This window comes from Bos taurus, chromosome 14 (assembly GCF_002263795.3).
Source record: "Bos taurus isolate L1 Dominette 01449 registration number 42190680 breed Hereford chromosome 14, ARS-UCD2.0, whole genome shotgun sequence".
NCBI lineage: Eukaryota > Metazoa > Chordata > Mammalia > Artiodactyla > Bovidae > Bos > Bos taurus.
This window is the reverse complement of record NC_037341.1, coordinates 61,703,761-61,718,592: the sequence shown is the minus strand read 5'-3', so window position 1 is coordinate 61,718,592 and position 14,832 is coordinate 61,703,761. Positions and strand designations below refer to the sequence as shown.

Below are 14,832 nucleotides of genomic sequence, written 5' to 3'. Positions count from 1 at the left end.
GATTGAACATAGGTCTCCCACATTGCAGGCGGATTCTTTACCATCTGAGCTACCAGGGAAGCCTGAGAAGACTGGAGTGGGTAGCCTATACCTTCTCCAGGGGGACTTCCCAACCCAGGAATCGAACCAGGATCTCCCACACTACCGATGGATTCTTTACTAGCTGAGCTACCAGGGAAGCCCATGGGTGCCTTAGAGACAACAGAAATTTATTTCTCAGTGTTCTAGAAGTTGAAAGTCCAAGATCAGGGTGCCAGCATGCCCCGGTTCTGATGAGAGTCCTCTTCTGCATTGTAGACTGCTGACTTCTCATTGTGTCCTCACGTGAAAGAGAAGCAGAAAGAGGAAGCAAGTGCTATAGCTCTTACAAGGGTACTAATCGCATTTAGGAGGGCTCCACCCTCAATGACCTCAGTTCAGTTCAGTCGCTCAGTCATGTCCGACTTTTTGTGACCCCATGAGTCGCAGCAGGCCAGGCCTCCCTGTCCATCACCAACTCCCAGAGTTCACTCAGACTCACGTCCATCGAGTCAGTGATGCCATCCAGCCATCTCATCCTCTGTCGTCCCCTTCTCCTCCTGCCCCAAATCCCTCCCATTGAGTCTTTTCCAGTGAGTCAACTCTTCACATGAGGTGGCCAAAGTACTGGAGCTTCAGCTTTAACATCATTCCCTCCAAAGAACACCCAGGGCTGATCTCCTTCAGAATGGACTGGTTGGATCTCCTTGCAGTCCAAGGGACTCTCAGGAATCTTCTCCAACACCACAGTTCAAAAGCATCAATTCTTCGGCACTCAGCTTCCTTCACAGTCCAACTCTTGCATCCATACATGACCACTGGAAAAACCATAGCCTTGACTAGACTACGACCTCATCTAATTCTAATTACCTCTCAAAGACACCCTTCCTAATACCATCACATCTGGGGGCAGTGATCCTGGCAGGGACAACATTCAGTCCACAATAGATGGAATGCCAGGTCAAGGGGCTGCAAGGTTGAGATATTTTGTGGGTGATGTTAGACTAGAGTGACTTGAGCACCTTAGCAGACACCGCTCATATTCTCAGAGATTCTCTTAAAGAATCCTGTTAAAGGTGAGGTTTTTCTCCTGGGTTTAAGGGAGAATGGATATATGTATATGTATGTCTTAGTCCCTTCACTGTATACCTGAAATTGCCACAACATTGTTAATCAGCTATAAACAAAAAATAAAAAGTTTAAAATTTGGAAAGGGAAAAAGAAAGGTGAGAGTTTCTCAACCTCAACTCTATTAACACTTTGGGCCAGAAAGTCTTTGTTAGGCTTGGGGTGGAGGGCTGGAGAGGAGGGTCTCTGTCCTGGGTATTGAGATGTGTAGCAGTATCCCTGGCTTCCGCCCACTGGATGCGGTTAGCACCCCACAACCCTTGAGTGGAGCAACGGAATGCACTGCATGGAAAACATAGGAAAGTGAGGCTCTGAGTTGTACAGGAAGGAAGAGAAAATGTGAAGGAGGGGAAGTTTGTGTCAGGGAGGAAGCTGGGTCAGGGGGCAGACACAGCTTCAAATTCTCCAGTAAAACAAAAGGCCAGATCAGCCACTAATGGGGAGGAAAAGGAGTGTCGCAGTTTCCACTGCTCCCAGATAAGCTACTGTTTTTCACAAGACGAGACGTAGTTAGGCACGGTTAACTAAAGGGTTCCAAGTGCAAGTCCTTTGAGGAAATTCGCATACTGTTTGGTTCTTCATAAATGTTTATCAGTGAATTAAAAGTTCTGATAAACTGTTTTTTGTTTTTTTTTTTAATAAACATGAGACCAGTTTAACTCTTTTTGGAAATCTCAGCTTTTTTGAGGCATTAATAAAGGTACAAAATTATAAGATATTTGAAGTGTACATCATGGCGATTGATATAACTTTTTGTTTACTTCTGGCATTTCCCAAATGTATTGGGGAACCCTTTCCTTTCTTAACTTCCTTCAAAACAAAACCCCAAAATCCCCACAAAACCCCCATTCATATCTCAAAGGACATGTGTAATCTTTGGGACAGATTCCAGGAAGCACTGTGTGAAGGACCCAAGAGGAGACTATGTGTGAGCCAGACTAAAGGGGAGGGTGTCACCTAAGGACCGATGAGTTTGTTAGTGTGCAGAATTAACACAATTTCCTGTTTTTGTTTTGTCTTATCCAGCAACATTAACTGACCTACAGCAAAGAGCCCCTAGAAATGCAGCCAGCTGCCAAGAGGGTGGAAGGTGACAGGGACAAGGGAGTTGGGTGTTAGTGACACAGTGTTGAAACTGTTGGCCTGGGGAGTGGCTGAGACCTGACCCAGGCTCTCTTTTCACTCACATCTTCTCCAGAGGACAGTGCCAAGACCTCTGGGGACATGGGGAAGGGGTGGACGATTCTGTGTGAGGCGTCACAAAGGAAGGGACCACAACTCTGAGTCTTCATGAGTAAACAGGAGTTTGCTAGGTAGATAAGAAGGGAAAGGACATCCCAGGCCAATGGCATAAAGGTGCAAAGGTGTGGAAGGGTGACAGAAGGTGACAGCTTCCAGAGCTGTTGAGAAATTCAGTGCAGGAGCCAAGGAAAAGGAGAGAACAGAGAAAGCGGGACCGGGGTCATGGGTGCAAACTACAGAGGGCGTTACAGAGGGTGGGAAAGAGAGCATGGATGAAGGTCTTGTGCCTTCGTTTTTGATGTTTCCGAAGAGTTTATTGTTATTTTCTAGATAATCTTCCTTCTCAGTTTGTATTTCCTCTTTAACTCAAATAGCTTAAGATAAATTTTAGAAGTATATTTCTAGGTGGTTGTAACTTTTTATCTTCTGGTGGTTATTAAATTCTCATTTTATTGTAATATTATAATCAGAAGATTGTTTGTACTCAGCTTTTTGAAATCCATTAAGGTTTTCATTATTTCCTAAAATTTGGTTAATTTTTGGCTCTTGTATTATCTATCTTTAGAGGGGAAAAAACTGCATATACATTAGTTGTACCTTATTATTTATGTTATTTAGTTCTTTTACATGCTGTGTGTGTGTGTTTATGTGTCTGTATCCAAATCTTATTCTCTTATGGACTAAGAGTCTTAAATTGAATTATTCTATCTCCAATGACTTTCTTTTTTATGTATCTTTTTTAAGTTTTTTTTTTAATGTGGACCATTTTTAAAGTCTTTATTAAATTTGCTACAACATTGATTCTGTTTTGTATTTTGGTTTTTTGGCCAGGAGGCATGTGAGATTTTAGCTCCCCGACCAGGGATCGAACCTGCACCCCAGCACCGAAAGGTGAAGTCTTCACCATTGGGCCACCAGAAAAGTCCCGCCAATGACTTTCTACTATTTCTCTTTGAGGTTCCTGTAAAGAAGGTCTTAATCTTGAGAATATTGTGATCACACTTGTAATTTAGAAGAGAAAACTTGGGCAGCCACGCGGAGGAGGGTTTTGGGTGGAGATTGGAGGTGGCAGGCTAGGAGTCCAGGCAGAGGTCATGGAGAAAGAAAAGGAGGCGACACACGCCCGGAGAATCACATGGATGTGTGGGCATACAGGAGGCAGAGGAGCTGGGAGGACCCAGGATGCTGCTGCTAGAATTCAGGTTTGGAGATGGGATACAGTGAGTAGGGTGTCCTCACACTGTATTGTAACAAGCTGTTGATTATTTATGGATTTTGTTTTGTTTTGCTTTTGGCTGTACTCACATGGCTTGCAGGACCTTAGTTTCCTGACCAGGGATTGAACTTGTGTCCCCTGCAGGGGAAGCACTGAGTCCTAACCTTTGGATCACCAGGGACGTCCCAACTTGTTGTTTATTTGACTTATCTCTATCTCCCCAGTAAGGGCGGGACCATGTCTGCTTGCTGTCTGTTGTCTCCTCTGAGCCCAGCACAAGTAGTTCCTGGCACACAATACAGGTTGCAAGACAGAATTTAATAAGTGAATGAAACCCTGTCTCTGAGATGGCTGTGGGACCGCCAGGGGAGGTGTCCAGTGGGTGGTTGGGAATGCAGGTTGGAGAGGAGTCAGGGCAGTGAGTCCCTGATGAGAAAGCATGCTTGCTGAAATGGGGGTGGGGGGAGGGGGGCAGGGACAAGCAAAAGGGGTCAGGGCAGAATTTGGTGGGGTCCCAAGGGGCTGCCCTTTCTGCAAGGGACTCGAGTCTGCCTTCAGTCATGGTGCCCATGCACTGGGAATCAGGAGTCCTGGGAATCTCTCATTTTGTCAGAGGATTTTGTCTGTCCATTCAAAGATTCGACCCCACCTCTATCCGGTGTCTATTCCATCCATATCACTTCATTGACTATTTCCCCTCTTCTCCACCAATTCTCCTCCAGGTTATTTTTTTTTTTCTCTCTCTCTCCCTATATTCTCCTGTCTCCTCTTGGATTTTCCCTCCAGTTCATAAAACAGAGGGTCTGGGCTGTCCCCTGCTCCCTCACCGATCACTGGTAGGGTTTAGAGGCAGCCCTCACCCCTCTGTGTGTCTGATCCATCATTTGCATGGTATAAGAAGACCTACCTTCCCCTGTTATGCCGTCTTTACACAGGCCTCTGTTTCTAAAATAAACTATTATTTAATAGCAGTGAAGACTTTCACCACATTGGATTACCACAATTCTGTGGCGATTCACATGACACTGCTTCTAAATGCTGTCAACTCAGAATTATTTGGGTGGGCTGTTACAGGACAGAGTGGACGTGGTCTCAGAAGCCGCCTCTAGCATGGGGAGCAGGCTCGAACCGACTCTGTGTTCCGAGGGCTCCACCTGGAATGTGAAGAGCTTGCCAAACGTTTGCTAAATAAATGAAAAGTGATCATTCTATATCTCATTAATATTCCTTAAATTATAAAGTGTTTTAAGAGGTGAAGAGAGTTCTTACCCAGACAGTCTTTCCATGGGTTGGGAGTGATGGGAGCATCCTTGATAGGAGGCTCAGTGCCCAGAGGGTCATGTGACCTGAGGTCCAGAGCTGGGAGGGGAGTCCAGACTCCTAGAACCAGCCTGTAGGTTTCCTGGAAGGACCCTCAGGAGGACCCTCTCTAGGAGGAGACTTCTAGTAACCACAGTTATGGGATTAAGGAACCTCTCCCCTTGAGGTATCTGGATGCAGCTGGGTGTGAATTAACTGGTGAAAAGTAACCTGCAAATCTGGGAGTCGTAGCATGTTATGAAAGCCTTTTAAAATGAAGAAGGGCCTGCCTTCATGGATGTTAGGGCATTATGGGTCAGTTGGAGGAGATGGAAAGAATAGACTTTGGTGTGAGGACCCCCAAGCAATGGGAAAGTACTCCAGGGAGCAGAACTTCCTCACTGTGGTCTGGACTCCTCTGTGGGTATCAGCTTGCTGTGAGCCTCCTGACCTGTGTGAAGAAATCATGCATGTGCAGGTATGTGCATTCGGGGGGTGGGGTGGGTAAAGAGTCTACGGCCAAGGGAAGACCCAGCCATCACTGACCATGGTCTGCTGTGGTCAAACAAGTCTGCAAGGTGATGCCAGCCCCTTCATCAGTTCCGGGCCCAGAAACCCACCTCCTTGGGACTTTTCCCACTATTTCTTAAATCTCCCCCTTTATTTCTTCAAGGCTCTTTCCCTTTTATCTGGACCCTCGTACTTTCTGGCTCCCCAGAAACCTTGACCCATAAGCAGTCTCCTTGACTCCCTGGCAGTCTCTATTGGAGTCGTCCCTATTGGGTCTGCCATGCTCCAACCCGCCCCTGGAGAGAACGGTGGGGAGGGTGTGTCCCCTTCTGTTCCGTGTAGCTGTCCCTCTGTCTCTTTCTTTCCTTCCCAGCCAAGCTTCTGGAAAGACTTGTGCAATTTGTTATCTTTACTTGTTTCTTATCTAGATTCAGCGTGATCCAGTCCATTTTACACCTTTTTTCTCAGAAGCCTTTCTCCAACCAAGGTCATCAGTTTGCCAAATCCAATCCCAATGGAACCCACTTTCTAAACTTAACCTTCTTTGTCCTCTTGGCAGCATTTCACATCTACGTCTCCTTCTCCTTAATGTTTTCTCCTCCTTGGCCTTCTAAGGAGGGTGAATATATATAATCCATCTTCCAAACTGGGCCACTGTTTAAAGTGAAAGGGGGCATGCATTAATTATCATGCCAGGTTGTCCTAAACCAAGACTCCCTCAGGCAAGCTCAGACTTACAGTCCTCCCTGCCTCCAAAACCTCCTTCTCCCATCTCTGGCTGCTCATCCTCAGGCTCCTTTGTGGGGTCCTTCTTCTCCATCCTCTCCTTAAGCGTGCCCCCAGCATTCCCCTGCTCTCCCTCCGCACCATCTCCCTGTATGATGTTATCCACTCGTGGCTCAATCCTTGTCTGTCTACAGTGTTTTGATTCCTATACTCCACATACAAACCCAACTGCTGAATAGAAGTCTCTACCCGGTTGTCCTAGAGGCAGCTCCACATCTATATTTAAAACCAAATTCATTATCTTTAACTCCAAACAGGTTATCTTCCTGTGGGTGAATGGTAGGTGGAGGAACATGAAGGAAGTGGTGATTAAGAACATAGCTTCTGCAACCTAAGTGTCCACTGACAGATAAATGGATAAAGAAGATCAGCATAGATGCAGAATGGAATATTATTCAGCCATAATGAAGAATGAAACACAGTCATTTGCAGTAACACAGATGGACCTAGAGAGTATCACACTAAGTGAAGTAAGTCAAAGAAAGACAAATACCATATGCAATAACTTATTTGTGGAATCTAAAAAGGATACGAAATTTATAAAACAGAAAAGACTCACAGACATAGAAAATAACCCTATGGTTATCAAAGGGGAAGGGGAGAGAGGGACAAATTAGTTTGGGATTAGCAGATACACACTATTATATATAAACTAGATACAAATGACAAGGACCTTCTGTATAGTATCAGATCAGATCAGTCGCTCAGTCGTGTCCGACTCTTTGCGACCCCATGAATCACAGCACGCCAGGCCTCCCTGTCCATCACCAACTCCTGGAGTTCACCCAGACTCACGTCCATCGAGTCAGTGATGCCATCCAGCCATCTCATCCTCTGTCGTCCCCTTTTCCTCTTGCCCCCAATCCTTACCAGCATCAGAGTCTTTTCCAATGAGGCAACTCTTCACATGAGGTGGCCAAAGTACTGGAGTTTCAGCTTTAGCATCATTCCTTCCAAAGAAATCCCAGGGCTGATCTTCACAATGGACTGGTTGGATCTCCTTGCGGTCCAAGGGACTCTCAAGAGTCTTCTCCAACACCACAGTTCAAAAGCATCAATTCTTCGGCGCTCAGCCTTCTTCACAGTCCAACTTTCACATCCATACATGACCACAGGAAAAACCATAGCCTTGACTAGACGAACCTTTGTTGGCAAAATAATGTCTCTGCTTTTGAATATGCTATCTAGGTTGGTCATAACTTTCCTTCCAAGGAGTAAGCGTCTTTTAATTTCATGGCTGCAGTCACCATCTGCAGTGATTTTGGAGCCCAGAAAAATAAAGTCTGACACTGTTTCCACTGTTTCCCCATCTATTTCCCATGAAGTGATGGGACCAGATGCCATGATCTTTGTTTTCTGAATGTTGAGCTATAAGCCAACTTTTTCACTCTCCTCTTTCACTTTCATCAAGAGGCTTTTTAGTTCCTCTTCACTTTCTGCCATAAGGGTGGTGTCATCTGCATATCTGAGGTTATTGATATTTCTCCCGGCAATCTTGATTCCAGCTTGTGTTTCTTCTAGTCCAGCGTTTCTCATGATGTACTCTGCATATAAGTTAAATAAGCAGGGTGACAATATACAGCCTTGACGGACTCCTTTTCCTATTTGGAACCAGTCTGTTGTTTCATGTCCAGTTCTAACTGTTGCTTCCTGACCTGCATACAAATTTCTCAAGAGGCAGATCAGGTGGTCTGGTATTCCCATCTCTTGAAGAATTTTCCACAGTTTATTGTGATCCACACAATCAAAGGCTTTGGCATAGTCAATAAAGCAGAAATAGATGTTTTTCTGTAACTCTCTTGCTTTTTCTATGATCCAGCGGATGTTGGCAATTTGATCTCTGGTTCCTCTGCCTTTTCTAAAACCAGCTTGAACATCAGGAAGTTCACGGTTCACATATTGCTGAAGCCTGGCTTGGAGAATTTTGAGCATTACTTTACTAGCGTGTGAGATGGGTGCAATTGTGGGGTAGTTTGAGCATTCTTTGGCATTGCCTTTCTTTGGGACTGGAGTGAAAACTGACCTTTTCCAGTCCTGTGGCCACTGCTGAGTTTCCCAAATTTGCTGGCATATTGAGTGCAGCACTTTCACAGCATCATCTTTCAGGATTTGGAATAACTCAATTGGAATTCTATCACCTCCACTAGCTTTGTTCGTAGTGATGCTTTCTAAGGCCCACTTGACTTCTGTATAGCATAGAGAACTATATTCAATAACTTAAAACAAGCTATCATGAAAAAGAATCTGAAAAAGAATACATATAGTCTCTAGAGCCAAGTCTGGCTCCAGAAACATTTTCTCAAGCACCTTAGTATTTTCTGTGTGCCAATGGGCTAGAAAAGTGTCCAGCAAATAATAAGTGCTCAGCAAATTTTTTTCACCCTCCATCTAGCCCAGCAATTTGTCTACCCAAAGTGAAAGTGTTAATCGCTCAGTTGTGTCCAACTCTTTGCGATCCCATGGACTGTAGCCCACCAGGCTTCTCTGTCCATTGGATTTTCCAGGTGAGAATACTGGAGGGGGTTGCCATTCCCTTCTCCAGGGGATCTTACCAGCCCAGGGATCAAACCCCAGTCTCCTGCATTGCAGGTGGACTCTTTACTGCCTGAAACACCAGGGAAGCACAAAGATTGTCTACCCAGTTGTAGGCCTATTTTCCTCGTCTTTCCTTACTCTACATCTGGCAACTCCTGTCAATTATACCTTAAAATGTTAAGTGCCTTTCCAGAGTTTACTTAATTATTATTCTGTTTTCAAAGTACTTTTAAAATTGAAGTAGAATTGATTTACAATACTGTGTTATCTGCTACACAGCAAAGTGATGCAGTTATACACATACATTCTTTTTCTTGTGTAATTACTTTTCTATATTCCTAGTTCATTGTCCAAGATGTCTTGATATTGAGAAGTCAACTCCCAGAGTGCCAGGTAAGAATGCAGAGTACACAGACCTGGATGTCTGCAGAGTCTGAGGCTTTTCCTTCCAAACCTCCACTCTGCTTGCTTTCTTAGAACCTTGCTGCATCACCATGGAAACAAGTCCAGGCCTGCCTCCTGGAAGATGAGAGACTCTGTGGAGCAGAGATGAGCCATCCTGCTAAAGCCAGGCTACAACCAGTGCCCAGCCAAACCTGCAGCTGACCACAGATCCAAGATCAGAGGAACTGCTACCTGAGCCCAGAGCAAACTGCTGACCTGCAGAAAGATAAGCTAAATGAGTGGTTGTTTTCAACCACCAAATTTTGGAATAGTCTGTTTTGCAGGAAAAACTTACTGGTACACTTAGAAACGGGTATTCCCAGATGGTTAAGAACCCACCTGCCAGTGCAGGAGACATAAGAGACTTGGGTTCGATCCCTGGGTCAGGAAGATCCCCTGGAGGAGGGCACAGCAACCCACTCCAGTATTCTTGCCTGGAGAATCCCATGGACAGAGGAGCCTTGTGGGTTACAGTCCATGGGGTCACAGAGAGTCAGATGAGGTGCCTTAGGATGCCTACATGCTTAGGAATTTGCCACAGACAGGGTAGCTTGAATAACAGAAATTATTTTCTCATACTTCTAGAGGCTAGAGGTCCAGGACCAAGGTACCAGCAGAGTTAACTTCTGGTGAGAACTCTCTTCCTGGCTTACAGATGGCCTTCTTGCTGTGTCCTCGTGTGAGCCCAGAAAGAGAGATCTCTGGTGTCTCTTCCTCTTTGTATAAGGACATTGATCCTATCAGATTGTTGTCATTATTCAGTCACTAAGTAGTGTCTGACTCTTCGTAACCCCACAGACTGCAGCACGCCAGACTTCCCTGTCCTCCGTTATCTCCTGTAGTTTGCTCAAGTTCATGTCCATTACGTCAGTGATGCTATCTAACCTATCAGATTAGGGGCCCGAATTTATAGCCTGATTTAATCTTAATTACTTCCTTACAGTCTCTGTCTCCATATACACTAGCACTGGGGATTAGGGCTTCAATGTATGAATTTGGGGAGGGGGTGGCACACACAATTCAGTCCATAGCAGGTAGCCACCATCAAGTGGAAGTAGAGGCCATAAGAGCTGCTAAGTGAAAGTGAAAGTGTCAGTCACTCAGTCATGTCCGACTCTTTGTGACCCCGTGGACTGTAGCCCGCCAGTCTCCTCTGTCCATGAAATTCTCCAGGCAAGAACATTGGAATGGGTTGCCATGCCCTTCTCCAGGGGATCTTCCCAATCCAGGGATCGAACCGCATTGCAGGAAGATTCTCTAGCATTTGAGCTATCTGGGAAGCTAAGAGCTGCTAAGATCACCTGAAAGGAGTGTGAAGACAGAGGAGACCCACTGACCAAGGACAGATTCAGGGTCCCCAGTCTGGGGACCAGCAGACCAGTCCCCTGGGGCCCACAGTGGATAAGGAGTCCTGTGAGAACAGAGAGGGCAAGGTCAAAGAAGTACAAGGAGGACCAAGGGGTTGATAAGGAGGCACGGATGCCAAGCCATCCATCATTTCACAGAGGAGGAAATGACTAATACAGTCAGTGCAGCAGGCAGAGGTCAGGGGCAGAGGTCAGGGGCTGAGATGTGCCCACTGGTCTTGGCCTGGTCCTTGGTGACCCCCGACAAACGTCAGAAGTATGGTAGAGCCAGAAGCCATGTCCCCAGTGGACTGAGGAACAGAAAGGAGATAAGGAAAGCAACAGGCAGATTGCTTCTCAGGATGCTGCTGAGAAGTCTGGACGAGAAGGCACAAGAGAAATCAAGAATGCAGAATCAAGAAGAGATTTTTTTATGACAGGAGAGACTGATGTGTCTGTATAGGCTGAGAGGAATGAGCTAGAAACCAGGAGATGTTCATAATGAGGGAACACGGTTTAGAGGAGGCAGAGAGGCAGGCGGCAATAGCTAGCCTTTCTTAGCATTTGCCTGTGCCAAGTTCTCTGTGCAGCCTCTCTCATATAATCCTTCCATCAACTCTGTGAGGTAAAGGCAAGTACCATCCCATCTCACTGATGAGGAAACCGAGGCACTGAGGAGCTTAAGAAATCTGCCCAAGATCACACAGCCAGGAAGGGATATAAATGGGATTGGAACCCCAGCAGCCCGACTCCACCGGCTGGGGGATCTGACCTGGATTTTGGCCTGCTTCTAAAATTAACAGGAAAGCAGTGGGGTGCGGGGGTGGGAGGGGGGTGCGTGGAAGCAGACTCGGTAGGGAGGAAGGATTTGATGGAGATCATGTGATCCCAGTGGCCTCAATTTGTTTTTCCAGTGGTAGGAGACAAGAAGCTAAGCATTAGGCCCGGGGTCGGAAGGGAGCATGTGGAGAGAGTGATGGAGGCCCAGAATAGTAAGTGGTTTAGACCCAAGGCTGCTACATGTGCTGGCAGCTGGTACCCAGTTGGGAGTCTGAGCCTGTAGCGATGCCAGCACTGTGGTGGTGCCCTTCCCAGCAGTGCTCAGGATCCAAGAGAGGGAGGAGGCCTGGCACCGGCTCCAGGCTGGGAGGCTTGCCAAGGGGGTGCCACCAAAGGGTGGGGAGAAGGGCGCTGGGTTGTGGCGAGCATCTGTCATTCCTGACTTGGCTGTGTCTAAAGGGAGGCCTGCACCCATCCCACGGCGGTCACCCCTGAATCTCAGAGCCAGGGCCTGGCCTGCTGTGTGCTCAGGGTCCCCAGAGAGGATCTGATTCCAATAGAGCCTGGAGTTCAAGCCGAGTCCCGGAGAGTAGGAAGTAAGAGGGGCTGAGAGACAGGGTGTAAAAAGTAGAGGGAGGGGGTGAGGGGTGACCGGGCAGGGTGCCAAGAAAGGTGAAAACGGAGATGTGAGCACCGGGTAGGAGGACCCCTCAGGGCCTGCACAGTCCTGCTTGGGCAGGCTTGGGGGCTTGAAAGGACTTGGGCTTCCCTGGTAGCTCAGCCGGTAAAGAATCCGCCTGCAATGCAGGCGAGAGATCTGAGACCCCAGTTTGATTCCTGGGTTGGGAAGATGCCCTGCAGGAGGGCATGGCAACCCACTCCAGGATTCTTGCCTGGAGAATCCCCATGGACAGAGGAGCCTGGTGGGCTACAGTCCATGGAGTCGAAAAGAGTTGGACATGACTGAGCATAGCACAGCACATTTTACACCCTCATCCACACCCATATTCCTATGCCAAAACTGAATGGAAGTGTCTCAGAACTTTCCCTTTGTCCTTAAGAGTAGGGACCTCTGAGGGGAGGCTAAAACAGGGGAGGCCACAGGAGTTGCCTGAATAAACTTTTCTTTTCACGTAACCCCAGCACAGCCCAGAAAACCCACACAGGGGCACCAGCAGGAGTGGGTTTATCTTCCATGGCTGAAGGACTCTTCAGGGAGAGAAATCCTGGGGAATGGGCTGGGACGACCAGCAATGGGGGAAATGTTAATTTTACCCAACTCACATTTACAGAGCTCCTAATATATACCAGGCACTATCTGAACAAGACAGGTGGTGTGATCTCATGTAGCAGCTCCCAGAGCACCTTCTCCAGGATGGTAACCATCTCCCATTTTTTAAAAAGGGGGTGGGGTTCCCAGATGCATATAAGTTTGGGAAACACTAGGTTAAAGAGAGTTAAACAGATTTACTCCCTGCAGGACTTGTCAGAGCCTTTAATCTGTCACTATGCTCCAAGACATTCCATGAAGTGGAACTGAATTTAGGGTACTTCCCTGCCCCCACCCCCACCCCAGGCCTGCTTAACCACAGGTTTCTCTCATTCCTGGCAGACCTAGGACAGGAACACGTGATCCACCAACACGCGTGGAGAAGCGTAACACGGTGGCAGAATTCAGCTGTGAAGTCAGTCACAAGACCTGGCTCCCAACACAGGCTCCGAGGTGGGGCCTCAGGCAGGCTGCTTCAGTCCTGTGCACTGTGTCCATGTTCCCACCTGTCAACTGCAGCTCAAGCAGTGTCTCCCTAGTGCAGGCGTCAGGGTTTTAATGCCTGTGAAGCTGGGAGTACTGTGCCTGGCATCCAGAAACCACTGACTCAAAGGACACTGGCCTGGCTTGAGAGACCCTTCTGTCTGCTCTAAAACGCTATGACTTGCTGGCCTAAAAACCTCTGATTTGGGGGCCAGGGTCAGAGTTCCTGTCTTCTCCCTGAGCAGTCTCAAATGGCTGTCAAAGCCTGTGACAAGAACAGGGAAAGAGCAGTCTTGAGGGATGAGGGTGGGGAGGGGGGAGGGGAGGGGAGAAGGGTGGGAATAGGGGAGGGGCGAGGGGAGGGGGAGGGGGAATGGGGAGAGGGGGAGGGGGAATGGGGGAGGGGAGAGCAGGAATGGGGGAAGGGAGGGGAGAGCAGGAATGGGGGAAGGGAGGGGAGAGCAGGAATGGGGGAAGGGGGGGGAGAGCAGGAATGGGGGAGGGGAGGGGAGGGGAGGGGGAAGGAGGTACTTCCGTTTCCATTCCCATCAGCGAGCGCAGGCTCTAGGAATCTGCGGTCGGTGGGCTGGATTGACTTCTTGGACAGGGTGGCGACAGGCCGGGAACGGCCGGCCAGCCACCCACGCCCTTAGGGCCCCAGGATTGCTGCGGCCCAAGTGGGCACACCGGAAACCTCCCCAGGCCGGGCAGGCGCTGAGCAGCTGCGGGACTTGGCCTGGGCCCAGCCCTGTCCTTCCTGGAGGTGGCCGCTGGCGGGAGACTTACCAGAAACGCTCCGCGGCCGCCGCTCGGGCTGACGTCAGCGCCTCCGGAGGGCGTCGGGCCTGGGGGATTTCTAGCCCCTGGGGTGTCTGGGGAAAGGATGCCTCCTCTTCCAAGTGCAGCGTACCACTTCTTCAGGGTCTGAGAGAAATGGGAACAGATGGTGGTGCCTTAGGAGAGAGGGAGTTTGAACTGGGAGGCATCGGGTAAGGATCAGGTCTCCACCTTGGGACTGGGGGCGCTGCTCCCCAAGTTCCAGACCCCACCTGTCCCCTCTGGCCCCTAGAAACCAGCCCCCTGGTGTTGCCCACGCAGGAGAGACCCTTCTGTACACTTGACTGTCTGCCTTCACATTCATTTAGTAGGCTTTCTTTTATTCTCTGAACCCAGGGATGGGGAGAGTGGCGGCGAATGGAGATGATGGTCCCAGTGACACCTGTGAAGTACAGTGATCCCCATTTTACAAGACCCAGAGGTCAAGCATCCTGCCCAAGGTCGACTGCTGCCCTGGAATTTGAACCCACGTCATTCATTGTCAATGTTCTCTCTAGGTAGGAGGAAAAGTTCAGAATCCCGAAACGTGCATATAAATCAACAGAACATCTCTGATGGAAGGAATGCTTTCTGTCCTTGTTAAGGGAAAAACATTGTAGAGCCCTGGTGTGCGAAGCTTTGTTGGCTGCCTCTGAGGACTTAACAGTTTTTCCAGGAGCGTGCCCCATTACCACCAGACAATTCAGACAGCCCCCGCCCTCCCCCCGCTTCTGGGTTGCCCCACCCCCGCCCCCCAGCTCTCCCTAGTCTCTTTTTCTAGCCAAGGTGGGGCCTCCAGAGCTCATGGCTTCGGGCCCAGGGCTCGCCTTGCCTCGCCTCCTTTCTTGGCAGCCGCTAGAGCCCGCTGCAGTTTTTGGCCTAGCAAACCCTTTCTTGCCTCCCCAAGGGAGAGTTTTGATTGGCTTCAGCTGGGATGACCTCATCCTCTAGAATTTGGG

At 48.4% G+C, this 14,832-nt stretch overlaps 1 long non-coding RNA gene across 1 annotated transcript; it reads left to right on the top strand.

The window, feature by feature from the left end:
• Positions 1-11,355: 11,355 nt before the first annotated feature.
• Positions 11,356-14,449, top strand: LOC132342217 (uncharacterized). Its single transcript, XR_009490528.1, has 2 exons — positions 11,356-13,027; positions 14,231-14,449. It is a non-coding gene; the product is annotated as an uncharacterized lncRNA (long non-coding RNA).
• Positions 14,450-14,832: the final 383 nt, after the last annotated feature.